This window comes from Giraffa tippelskirchi, chromosome 8, assembly GCF_054371585.1.
Source record: "Giraffa tippelskirchi isolate mGirTip1 chromosome 8, T2T-mGirTip1v1.2.pri, whole genome shotgun sequence".
In the NCBI taxonomy this organism is placed as follows: Eukaryota; Metazoa; Chordata; class Mammalia; order Artiodactyla; family Giraffidae; genus Giraffa; species Giraffa tippelskirchi.
The window spans coordinates 143,783,839-143,796,106 of record NC_137282.1 but is presented as its reverse complement, the minus strand read 5'-3'; the positions used below and the strand labels follow the sequence as shown (position 1 = coordinate 143,796,106).

Here is a 12,268-nt window from a genome sequence, read left to right as displayed (position 1 = left end):
AGTTACTTTTTTTTTTGTCTCTTGTTATGGCTGTCTTTAAATTATCCCCAGTGGAAGACTGTCAGATTTTTAAACCAGATTCCCAACTAAAAATAACCTAAAATCTTGCTCAGTGACATATTTCAGTAATCAAGGAATGCAGTAAATTGACTTCAGACTGTACTACAAAGCTACAGTCATCAAGACAGTATGGTACTGGCACAAAGACAGAAATATCGATCAATGGAACAAAACAGAAAGTCCAGAGATAAATTGATGCTTTTGAACTGTGGTGTTAGAGAAGACTCTTGAGAGTCCTTTGGACTGCAAGGAGATACAACCAGTCCATCCTAAAGGAAATCAGTCCTGAATATTCATTGGAAGGACTGATGCTGAAGCCGAAACTCCAATATTTTGGCCACCTGATGTGAAGAACTGACTCACTGGAAAAGACCCTGATGCTGGGAAAGATTAAAGGCAGGAGGAGAAGGGGACAACAGAGGATGAGATGGTTGGATGGCATCACCAATGCGATGGACATAAGTTTGAGAAAGCTCCTGGAGTTGGTGATGGACAGGGAAACCTGGAGTGCTGCAGTCCATGGGGTTGCAAAGAGTTGGACATGTCTGAGTGACTTCATGGGAAATAGATGGGGAAACAGTGGAAACAGTGTCAGACTTTATTTTTTTGGGCTCCAAAATCACTGCTGATGGTGATTGCAGCCATGAAATTAAAAGACACTTACTCCTTGGAAGGAAGGTTATGACCAACCTAGATAGCTTATTTAAAAGCAGACACATTACTTTGCCAACAAAGGTCCATCTAGTCAAGGCTATGGTTTTTTCCAGTGGTCATGTATGGATGTGAGAGCTGGATGATGAAAAAAGCTGAGCGCTGAAGAATTGATGCTTTTGAACTGTGGTGTTTGAGAAGACTCTTGAGAGTCCCTTGGACTGCAAGAAAATCCAACCAGTCCATCCTAAAGGAGATCAGTCCTGGGTGTTCATTGGAAGGACTGATGTTGAAGCTGAAACTCCAATACTTTGGCCACCTCATGCGAAGAGTTGACTCATTGGAAAAGACCCTAATGCTGGGAAGGATTGCGGGCAGGAGGAGAAGGGGATGACAGAGGATGAGATGGTTGGATGGCATCACTAACTCGATGGACATGGGTTTGGGTAAACTCTGAGAGTTGGTGATGGACAGGGAGTCCTGGCGTGCTGCAGTTCATGGGGTCGCAAAGAGTCGGACACGACTGAGCAACTGAACTGAACTGAACTGAACTGAGTGACTGAACTGAACTGATGGACACCTTATCTTTGACAAAGGAGGCAAAAGTATACAATGGAAAAAAGACAGCCTCTGAGAAAACTGGTCAACCACATGTAAAAGAATGAAACTAGAACACTTTCTAACACCATATACAAAATAAACTCAAAATGGATTAGAAATCTAAATGTAAGATCAGAAACCATAAAACTCTTAGAGGAAAACATAGGCAGACACTCTCTGTCATAAATCACAGCAAGATCCTCTATGACCCACCTCCCAGAGTAATGGAAATAAAAACAAATATAAACAAATGAGACCTAATTAAAGCTAAAAGCTTTTGCACAATGAAGGAAAGTATAAGCAAAGTGAAAAGACTGGCTTCAGAATGGGAGAAAATAATAGCAAATGAAACAATTGACAAAGAATTAATCTCCTAAATATACAAGCAGCTTGTGCAGCTCAATACCAGAAAAATGAACAACCCAATCAAAAAGTGGGCAGAAGAATTAAACAGACATTCCTCCAAAGAAGACATACAGATGGCTAAAAGCAGATAAAAAGATGCTCAGCATCACTCATTATTAGAGAAATGCAAATTGAAACCACAACGAGGTATCATCTCACACCAGTCAGAATGACTGTCATCAAAATGTCTACAAACAATAAATGCTGGAGAGGATGTGGAGAAAAGAGAACCCTCTTACTCTGTTGGTGGGAATGCAAACTTGTACAACCACTATGGAGAACAGTGTGGAGATTCCTTAAGAAACTGGAAATAGAGCTGCCACGTGACTCAGCAATCCCACTGCTGGGCATACACCCCAAGGAAACCAGAATTGAAAGAGACGCGTGTACCCCAATGTTCATTGCAGCACTGTTTACAATAGCTAGGACACGGAAGCAACCTAAATGTCCACTGGCAGATGAACGGATAAGGAAGTTGTACATATACACATGGAATATTACTCAGCTATAAAAAGGAACACATTTGAGTCAGTTCTAATGAGGTGGATGGAACTGGAGCCTATTATACAGAGTGAAATAAATCAGAAAGAGAAACACAAATACTGTATAATAATGCATACATACCTCCTCCAGTATCCCTGTCTGGAAAACTCCATGGACAGAGGAACCTGGCAGGCTACAGTCCATGGGGTCTCAAAGAATCAGACACGATTGAGCAACTAACATGGAATTTAGAAAGATGGTAAAATAAATGCAGAGCAGTAAAATAGACACAGATGTAAAGAACAGACTTTTGGACCCTGTGGGAGAAGGCGAGGGTGGGATAGTTTGAGAGAATAGCATTGAAACATGTATATTATCATATGTAAAATAGATGACCAGTGCAAGTTTGATCCTGAGGCACTCAAAGTTGGTGCTCTGGGACAACCCAGAGGAATGGGATGGGGAGGGAGACAGGAAGTGGGGTTCAGGATGGGGGGAAGCATGTGTACCCATGGCTGATTCATGCTGATGTATAGCAAAAACCATCACAATATTGTAAAGTAATTATCCTCCAATTAAAATAAATTAATTAATTTAAAAAATTGAGTTTCTGTTGTGGCAATTTAATCATGATCCAGCCTCAGTATTGATAATGTTGGGAAGTTACATCCCTCATTTGAATGCTCTGAGTCTGAGAGTCAGTACCTTCAGTTTACTTTTCTATCTATGTTATCTTTTTCACTTAGTTTCAATGTTCCAGTGATTTCATTTCTGAAAAGTCTTGTTTTTAGTGCAGGGAGTAAAGCTTTAACCAAGTCTGAAAATGTAAAGAGAATTTCATTTTAACCTATAGCTTGCAGAACATGCTACCAGTTAGTGTTCATGCCTATAAGCACTGGAGCCTGACTCTGGCAAATTTTCTTCAAAGATTGTTGGAAGGATGCAGGATGCCAGGATATCCCAGGCTCTCAGAGTCTAATTACTAGGGTAGTGCCAGGGAGTCCAGAGCAAGAGTGAATGAACAGCCTCAAGTTCACCGGAACAACTCAGGGCCTGTTGTCTTCCTTCTTTGTCCTTCTGCTCAAGAGTCAAAGCACTAGAGAAAGTCAGCCTGATCAAGCCTCAGTCCTGTATCCAGCTCTAGACTAGGGACCAGAGCTCTCTGTTTGACATACACTCACCAAGATTGCACAGGAGGGAGGGAGTTCCTAGATGAGAAGGAGGGTACAGCTGGAGGGGTACTGAACAGGAGGAAAGACCCTCCCAAGTCATGGTCTCACTGCTGCATGAGGACGGAGCTGTGCTTTACTTATTTTTGCCAGACACACAGTAGGCCTTCAGTAAATGTTTGTTCATTTGAATGTTGTTTAATCGTTAAGTCGTGTCTGGCTCTTTGCGACTCCATGGACTGTAGCCCATGAGGCTCCTCTATCCATGGGATTTCCCAGGCAAGAATGCTTTAGTAAATTTTTAAGAATTTTATAAGTACATGTTCGTGTCATTCACAAATAAAGACTGTTATTTCTACCTGTCCAACTGCTGTTCCTTTTATACCTCTATCTTACTTTGTTGCACTGGCTGTGATTTCTAGATTAATTCTGACTGTAAAAACTGGTAGCCAGAATCCTTGCTTTATTCTCAATCTTGAGGGAAAGTAGTCAGTCTGTTATCAATAAATATTTTTAGCTTTTGTTTTTTTGGTATCATCTATTAGGATTAGAAAGCTTCATTCTCTTCTTGGTTTGCTGTGATTGTCATGAAAGGGTGTGAAATTTTGTCCAGCATTTTTTCTGCATTTCTTCATTTTCTTCTTTATTCAATTAACATGGTGAATTTCACTGGTTAATTTTCATGACTTAAACTAACTTTGCCTCTTGGCAGTGGACTCTTGATCATAATACATTGTCCTTTTAAAATCAATCTGGATTTCAGTTGCTAATTTTTTTTGGTAAGAATTTTTGGGTCTGTAATCATGAGTGATATTAAGCAGTATTTTTCTTTTCTTACAATGTTTTTGTCTAGTTTCTGTACCAACTTAGTGCTGGTTTCATTACATAACTTGGGAAATACTCCCTTCTCTATTTTCTGAAAGAGTTTGTTTAGCATTGGTATTCCTCTTAGATGTTCAATAGGACACTGGTGTAAACATTTATTATTTTCTTTCCTTTTTCAACTTTTGAAGGTGAAAGTGTAGATCATTGATATTAGATCATTTCCCTTTATTTTAAACATAAAACATTTAAAGCTATAAATTTTCCTCTAAGCACTGATTTAGCTGCATCACACACATTTTGAATTTTTTTTTAAAAAATTTATTTTATTTTTAATTGGAATATAATTACTTTATAATATTGTGATAGTTTCTGCCATACATCAACATGAATCAGCCATAGGTATACATGTCCCCTCCTTCTTGAACCTTCCTCCCATCTCCCTCACCATCCTTCCCCTCTAGGTTGTCACAGAGCTCTAATGGAGTGGAAATGATGGAATTCCAGCTGAGTTATTTCAAATCCTAAAAGATGATGCTGTGAAAGTGCTGCACTCAATATGCCAGCAAATTTGGAAAACTCAGCAGTGGCTGCAGGACTAGAAACAGTCAGTTTTCATTCCAATCCCAAAGAAAGGCAATGCCAAAAAGTGTTCAAACTATCACACAATAGCACTCATCTCACATGCTAGCAAAGTAATGCTCAAAATTCCCCAAGCTAGGCTTTAAAAGTAGGTGAACTGAGAACTTCCAGATGTTCAAGCTGGATTTAGAAAAGGCAGAGGAACCAGAGATCAAATTGCCAACATCCGTTGGATCATCGAAAAAGCAGGAGAGTTCCAGAAAAACATCTACTTCTGCTTCATTGACTATGCTAAAGCCTTTGTGTGGATCACAAAAAGCTGTGGAAAATTCTGAAAGAGATGGGAATACCAGACCACCTGACCTGCCTCCTGAGAAATCTGTATGCAGGTCAAGAAGCAACAGTTAGAACTGGATGTGGAACAATGGACTGGTTCCAGATAGGAAAAGGAGTATGTCAAGGCTGTATATTGTCACCCTGCTTATTTAACTTATATGCAGAGTACATCATGAGAAATGCTGGACTGGATGAAGCACAAGCTGGAATCAAGATTGTAGGGAGAAATATCAATAACCTCAGATATGCAGATGACACCACCCTTATGGCAGAAAGTGAAGAGGAACTAAAGAGCTTCTTGATGAAAGTGAAAGAGGAGAGTGAAAAAGCTGACTTAAAACTCAACATTCAAAAAACTAAGATCATGGCATCCAGTCCCATCACTTCATGGCAAATAGATGGGGAAACAAGGGAAACAATGGCAGACTTTGTTTTCTTGGGCTCCAAAATCACTGCAGACGGTGACTGCAGCCATGAAAATTAAAAAACTCTTGCTCCTTGGAAGAAATGCTATGACCAACCTAGACAGCATATTAAAAAACCAAGAGGTATTACTATGTTAGAATACAGTATTTATCTTTCTCTTTCTGACTCACTTCATGAAGAATTTATTTACAGAGCAACAGTGGGGAAACAGACATAGAGAATAGACTTATGGGGGGAGAGAGTGAGATGTATGGAAAGAATAACATGGAAACTTCCATTACCATATGTAAAATAGATAGCCAATGGGAATTTGCTGTATGGCTCAGGAGACTCAAATGGGGGTCTGTATCAACCTAGAGGGGTGGGTTGGGGAGGGTAATGGGAGGGAATTTCAAAACGGAGGGAATATATGTATACCTATGGCTGATTCATGTTGAGGTTTGACAGAAAACAGCAAAATTCTGTAAAGCAATTATACTCCAATAAAAAAATAGATAAGTTAAAAGAAAAAAAAAAAACCAAGATGTTACTTTGCCAGCAAAGGTCCATGTAGTCAAAGCTATGGTTTCTCCAATAGTTATGTGTGGAGGTGACAGTTGGGCCATAAAGAAAGCTGAGCGCAGAAATGATACTTTTGAACTGTGGTGTTGGAGAAGACTCTTGAGAGTCCCTTGGATTTCAAGGAGATCCAACTAGTCAATCCTAAAGGAAATCAGCCCTGAATATTTGTTGGAGGGACTGATGCTGAAGTTGAAACTCCAATACTTTGGCCACCTGATGTGAAGAACTGACTGATTGGAAAAGACCCTGATGCTGGGAAGATTGAAGGTGGGAGGAGAAGGGGACAACAGAGGATGAGATAGTTGGGTGGCATCACCGACTCAATGGACACGAGTTTGAATAAGCTCCGGAAGCTGGTGATGGAAAGGGAAGCCTGGCGTGCTGCAGTCCGTGGTGTTGCAAAGAGTCGGACATGACTGAGTGACTGAACTGATACTGGTTAAATGAGGATGACCAGCTTCTTCTGGCATTGCAGTAATCCTGTTCAATCCCAACCTCAGTGGTGTCATCATATTATACATCACTGGTGTGTTCTCACACTTGGAGTGTGTAGTTTTTCTGACAGCTTATGAAGATTAAAAACATGGCAATAGAAGTAAATCATATCCAGTAATAATTATCAGTGCCCATAACTCAACTCCAAGTGAAGTTCTCTCCATGATACTTTAGTAGTTTATAAAGTATTCTAATTCACTTTCTTCTCATGTAACTCAACTTGCCAGAAGTGTACAGAAATGAATTAATGTCGTTTGTCCATTTTCATCCCTTATATATGACTTGTGCCTTATGGTCCATGACAGTCTGATACTTAAATTGTTTTGCGTGGATTTTATATAATTAGGAGTGAGTATGGACTCTGAAAATCACCAAAAGGCAGAATCCATATTTCTTCTATCAAGTGCTTTGAAAGTCACATACTTTCAGTGTGTTTCATCTCTCAAGTGTGTTGGGTGAAAAGAAAGAAGCTGAGAGCTGCTGTTTTAGAAATACTCTGCTTTAATTAAGTTATTTTATACCACCTGTATATTCCTAACAAGTTTATAATATTGCACATAAGAATTTCACAATTTCTAGCACCCAATAGATTGGCAGAAGCTAAATATTCTACAAATCTAGCAACCACAGCATGAGGAATATTGGAACTTGGTATGAAAATGCTATAGTCCTGCTTGTCAGATATTTCCCAGGTTTAAATAACTTAATTTTACTGCTAGTGTTGGATTGCTCTTTAAATTCTTCCATTTAAAGCATGAATATATAACTATTTAATGATATTAATATGTAAATATTTATTATTATTTAATATATATTGAGGTGAACTGGAATGATACATGCCAAATTCATGATAATGTTTGTCTCTGGGTTGGGTTTGGGGTCAAAGAGTGGTAATTAAAAGGGATATGGATTTTATTTATGATATTTTATGTGCTAAAATATGCTTGATTTAATATATAAGAATCATAATTGATAATTCTGAGTTGTGGGAAGATAGATTTTCTATGTGTAATGTTTTAAATATCCAAAATAAAGAATAACAAGAAAATAAAGTAGAATCATGTGTTAAAATATCAGTTCAAATTAAACTTCGCTCTGATGATAATAATAGCTAAGACGTATTGAATAATTATGTACTAAGTACTGCGGAAAACTTTTTTAATCTTTTTCTTATTGAGTCCTTACAACAGTCAAGATCACTGAAATATAAAGACTTTTCTGGTATTTCTCTTAAATAGAAAGAAAAATACCTAATTGCTCTCTTAAAATTATACTTTTAAAAATGTAGTACTGTTATATGACTTCCAAACCAAAATTTTTTCTACAGATGGACTATATTAGCTGGAAACAATATAGCAAATTAAAAATGTTTATTAATCCATAAACTCTTGATATACTTTTTTTTTGATAATAACAAGTCAATTATTGGATGTAGGCTAGCAATCATAGCTAATTTCATTTGTTTGTATATATTATGGCAAAATTCTTGACAAGCCACCAAGGGAAATTATTGATAAAAATATTTTGGAAATATTAAGTAGTTTTGTTAAGTTTTCAGAGTTTTGGTTGTTACTTTCTGAGTTATAGTTTTAAAAGATTACTTTCAATACTTCTGAGGGCTGAATTTGGCCTTGAGTTTTAGAGATTTCAGGCAGAGACAATTAAATTAACAAGGCAAAGATGTACAGTTTCATCTTTATGTATTCCGTTTTTTAAATGTCTCATGCTTCCTTCCTCCCTGACAAGTTATCCTTGAAATGTGGCCCTTAGCATGATGAGGAATTGCGAAAGAAATTTCAGGACAATGCATTCCCTCACCTATACTGCTACTGCTGCTGCTGCTAAGTCGCTTCAGTCGTGTCCGACTCTGTGCGACCCCATAGACGGCAGCCCACCAGGCTCCGCCGTCCCTGGGATTCTCCAGGCAAGAATACTGGAGTGGGTTGCCATTTCCTTCTCCAGTGCATGAAAGGGAAAAGTGAAAGTGAAGTCGCTCAGTCATGTCCAACTCCTATCGACCCCATGGGTCTGCAGCCTACCAGGCTCCTCCACCCATGGGATTTTCCAGGCAAGAGTACTGGAGTGGGGTGCCATTGCCTTCTCCGCCCTCACCTATAAACACAGCTTAATCCATGTTTGTCAGTGATGGTTGGTCTAGAGTCATTGTTTTTTTAGTGCAACTGTGTATCATGTTGAAGGATTCCTCAGAAACTGTTCTAACTAGGACAACTCCTTGAAGGGCATTAATTGCTGCTTGAGGGTTTACCCTCCCAATGGCCCCAGTTAAGGAAAGCATGTCACATTATTCTTTTGTTTCCATAAGGGCACCACTTGCTCTATGAAAAGGAGTCCATCCCCTGATACAATGAATGCTCTAATGAGTCCTTCCTTCCAGCTAAAACCATATCTTTTTTGGTAGACTCAAGACTCTCTTTTGCGTAGCAATGATAATCATAGTAATTTTCAGACTCTACTTCCATATATTGATGTAGTAGTTCAGAACATATGATGTAGGCAGCCATTTATGTTGGTAATTTCAAAGAGGTGAAAACCAGAGATCAGATTGGTCCACATGATAAAGAGGCATAGATTAGGCAGACAAACACAGGGAATATTGACAGTCACAGGAAGGACAGAAGAGAAAGTTGTATGAATACTACTTAAGCACTAAGTAAGAGTATTGAAGGACTAATGTAAGAAAAAAATAACCTGACTAGTTATATGGGGATGGGAAAAAGAGACTCGTGTCCCTCACTATTTCTTCCATGTCTTATTTTTTAAAAAAGGGATATTTTATTCCATAGCTTATACCTTTGATGAGGTTTTTATTTCTCTCTCCTCTGGTAAGAAGAAATTAAACCATAAATTTAACCATCCTGCAGTTTCTCTATTTACATATGATATTATTATTTTTTTTTTATCTCTTATCTCATTCCTTTCTAACTTCTGCAAGAATGTTGAAGGATGGGTCTTGCAACAGATAAATGTGTCTGACAGCTGCTATTTTGTTTGAAGTAATGTACTAAGTTATTCATGCAACTGTATGAAGGAGAAATTATATCAGCTTTAGAAGAAGCAATGACAGCATTTGGGTTTATATTTCTCATGATGCAGTATCTCCCATTCTATGAAAATACAGAAAAATTTTGGAACTTTCCCATTATCCCACAAGTGGTAATGATCTCTAAATGAAATACTCTTTATGATTTATTTGACCATTGCTGTCTTTTGATTCTGTCATGGTGAACTTCAGGATCTACTGGGTGGCAGCCATACTGTCTTTGGTAAGGTCTGAACTTTAGCCTTGAGGAGGAAGTCTCCTTTCTAAGTTTTAGAGCTCTTTTTATATCTTTATAGTTACTCTCCTTCCATAACTTAATAGTTCTTTATATTATATATTGGTTTAATTAAAAAGTTCTTTTAAAACATATACTGTCTGATTATCCTATATGATTTCTGAGATGTATGAAGTAGTTTACATTAGTGTAACAGCTAGCTAATGATTAAGTTTTAGGGCCCAAATCAGTCTTACAGCCTTGGAGCCAACCTGTTTGTAACTGTCCTGCTGAAAGTTAACCATTTATCTACTGCTAATGTCTTTTCAAGAATTGCTGTTATAAAATGTGAGTAACTACTACTACTAAGTCCCTTCAGTCGTGTCTGACTCTGTGCGACCCCATAGACGGCAACCCACCAGGCTCCGCCATCCCTGGGATTCTCCAGGCAAGAATACTGGAGTGGGTCGCCATTTCCTTCTCCAGTGCATGAATGGGAAAACTGAAAGTGAAGTCGCTCAGTCGTGTCCGACTCTTAGCGACTCCATGGACTGTAGCCTACCAGGCTCCTCTGTCCATGGGATTTTCCAGGCAAGAGTACTGGAGTGGGGTGCCATTGCCTTCTCCGGTGAGTAACTAAGAGACCCCCAAAGAGGTAACCACAGATGGCTCTGCTGTGATTTCTCTTTCTCCTTTTCTTTTTTCACTTCTTTCCTCTTCCTTCCTTCCTTTCTTTTTCCTATAGCTTGTTAGGAAGTGTGAGAAAAAGAATTGGCTGTGGGAGGGAAACAGAATGATGTGGCATTGTTGAATGAGACAAAAAATGCACAGAGAGACAGAGGAGTGTTTAAATGGTGAGTTACTATGGCTTGTCATAATGACCTATAACAAAAGGGAGTATTAATTTTTTTTATGGAAGGTGAAAATTCACTTTAAGAGTTATAACTATTTATGAAATGTATTTTTTTAAACAAAAAGGAAATATAACATTCTCTAGGAACAATATAATAAATGATAAACAGCCATGTAATGATTTCAGTAAATATTCAGAATTCTTCTCAATGTTGGAGAATAAAAATATATGTAGACATTATAAATTGTGAGCAGAATTTATATATTGTCTCGTTATTGTCCCAGAGGAAAGAAGTAATGTCGAAACTTCCTTGAGGCCCTGTGTTCAGGTTTCTCAACCCTGTGATACACATGTGTACACTTTCAACTTTCAGCACCAGTAGTCATTTTCCTATCTTCCTCCAACCTCACACCCTTGCTTCTTTGCTCTCTTGGTGAATTTATATCTTCCTTTTCCCCAAAATTTCTCTTTTCAAGTCAGTTATACTCACATGTCTTTTAAGACACATTCTACCACTGTTCTCCCTATCTGTTTCACAGATCTATTCATGTGAACTAAGATTTTTAGCTTTCTTCATATTGTGAGTATCCATCCATAGTTGATGTGCCTATGTGTGTCCTTTTTTTTGGTGTCTCTATTGTGTTTTAGTTTTTGATTTAGAAATAAGCTGTGAGTATAAGAAAGCAAATCAGAAGATACAGTTCTTTCTATAATAATATTTCACTCAAGCTCAGTGTTTTTCATTCTGTGTAAGTATTTTGAAATTAAAACTAAATGTGATATTGTTCATCATATCCTCATATCTATTATATATTTAAGATTATTTGGATTGTACTTTTTGTGCTTTCTATAATCACATAAATGGAAATGGCATGAAAATACTGAAAAGAAAACTAAAACTATTTGTTGAAAAAGATTATTGTTCCACAAGAATTTTCTTTTGTAGCTAAGTAAGGAATTTTTCAAGTTGCTATTTACCTAGATGTCACCCTGGGGTGAGGGAGAATTCAACTGCTAGGAAGTTATTTTTCTGTAACAGGGAAAATATCTGGATGAAATATAAAAGTAAAAATACTTTGTATTTACTTTATAAATTTTTAATTTGATAAAATGTCAAACAGAAATTTTGCAAAAGTACAAATAACTACCATTAACCTTTTAACCAGATTGAGCAATAGTTTACATTCTGCCTGGAATATTTATCCCATCTATTATCTATCGATCATCTATGTATCTCTGTATTTATGTAGCTATTTATCATTTATATATATGTATCAATCTGTCATCCATCTATCATCATCTATCATCTGTGTATATGATCTCTTTTTCTGGACCATTTGAGACTAATTTGAAAACATTCTGTCTTTTTAATGCTAAATACTTAAGTGTTTTCCCCTAAGAATAGAGACATTATTTTACATAACCACTGTATAGTTAACAAAAAAATAAAATTTAATATGGATACAATATTATTATCAAACCTGTAGTCCATATTCATATTTCTCCAATTGTCTCAATGTCGTTAACAGTTTCTTTCCCAGTCCAGAATC

The 12,268-nt window shown here is 37.4% G+C and overlaps 1 protein-coding gene across 4 annotated transcripts in view; it reads left to right on the top strand.

The window, feature by feature from the left end:
* Positions 1 to 12,268, top strand: part of LOC145518454 (olfactory receptor 2G3-like) — a 181,865-nt gene that overhangs the window by 48,300 nt on the left and 121,297 nt on the right. The gene's annotated exons all lie outside the window — the stretch shown is intronic.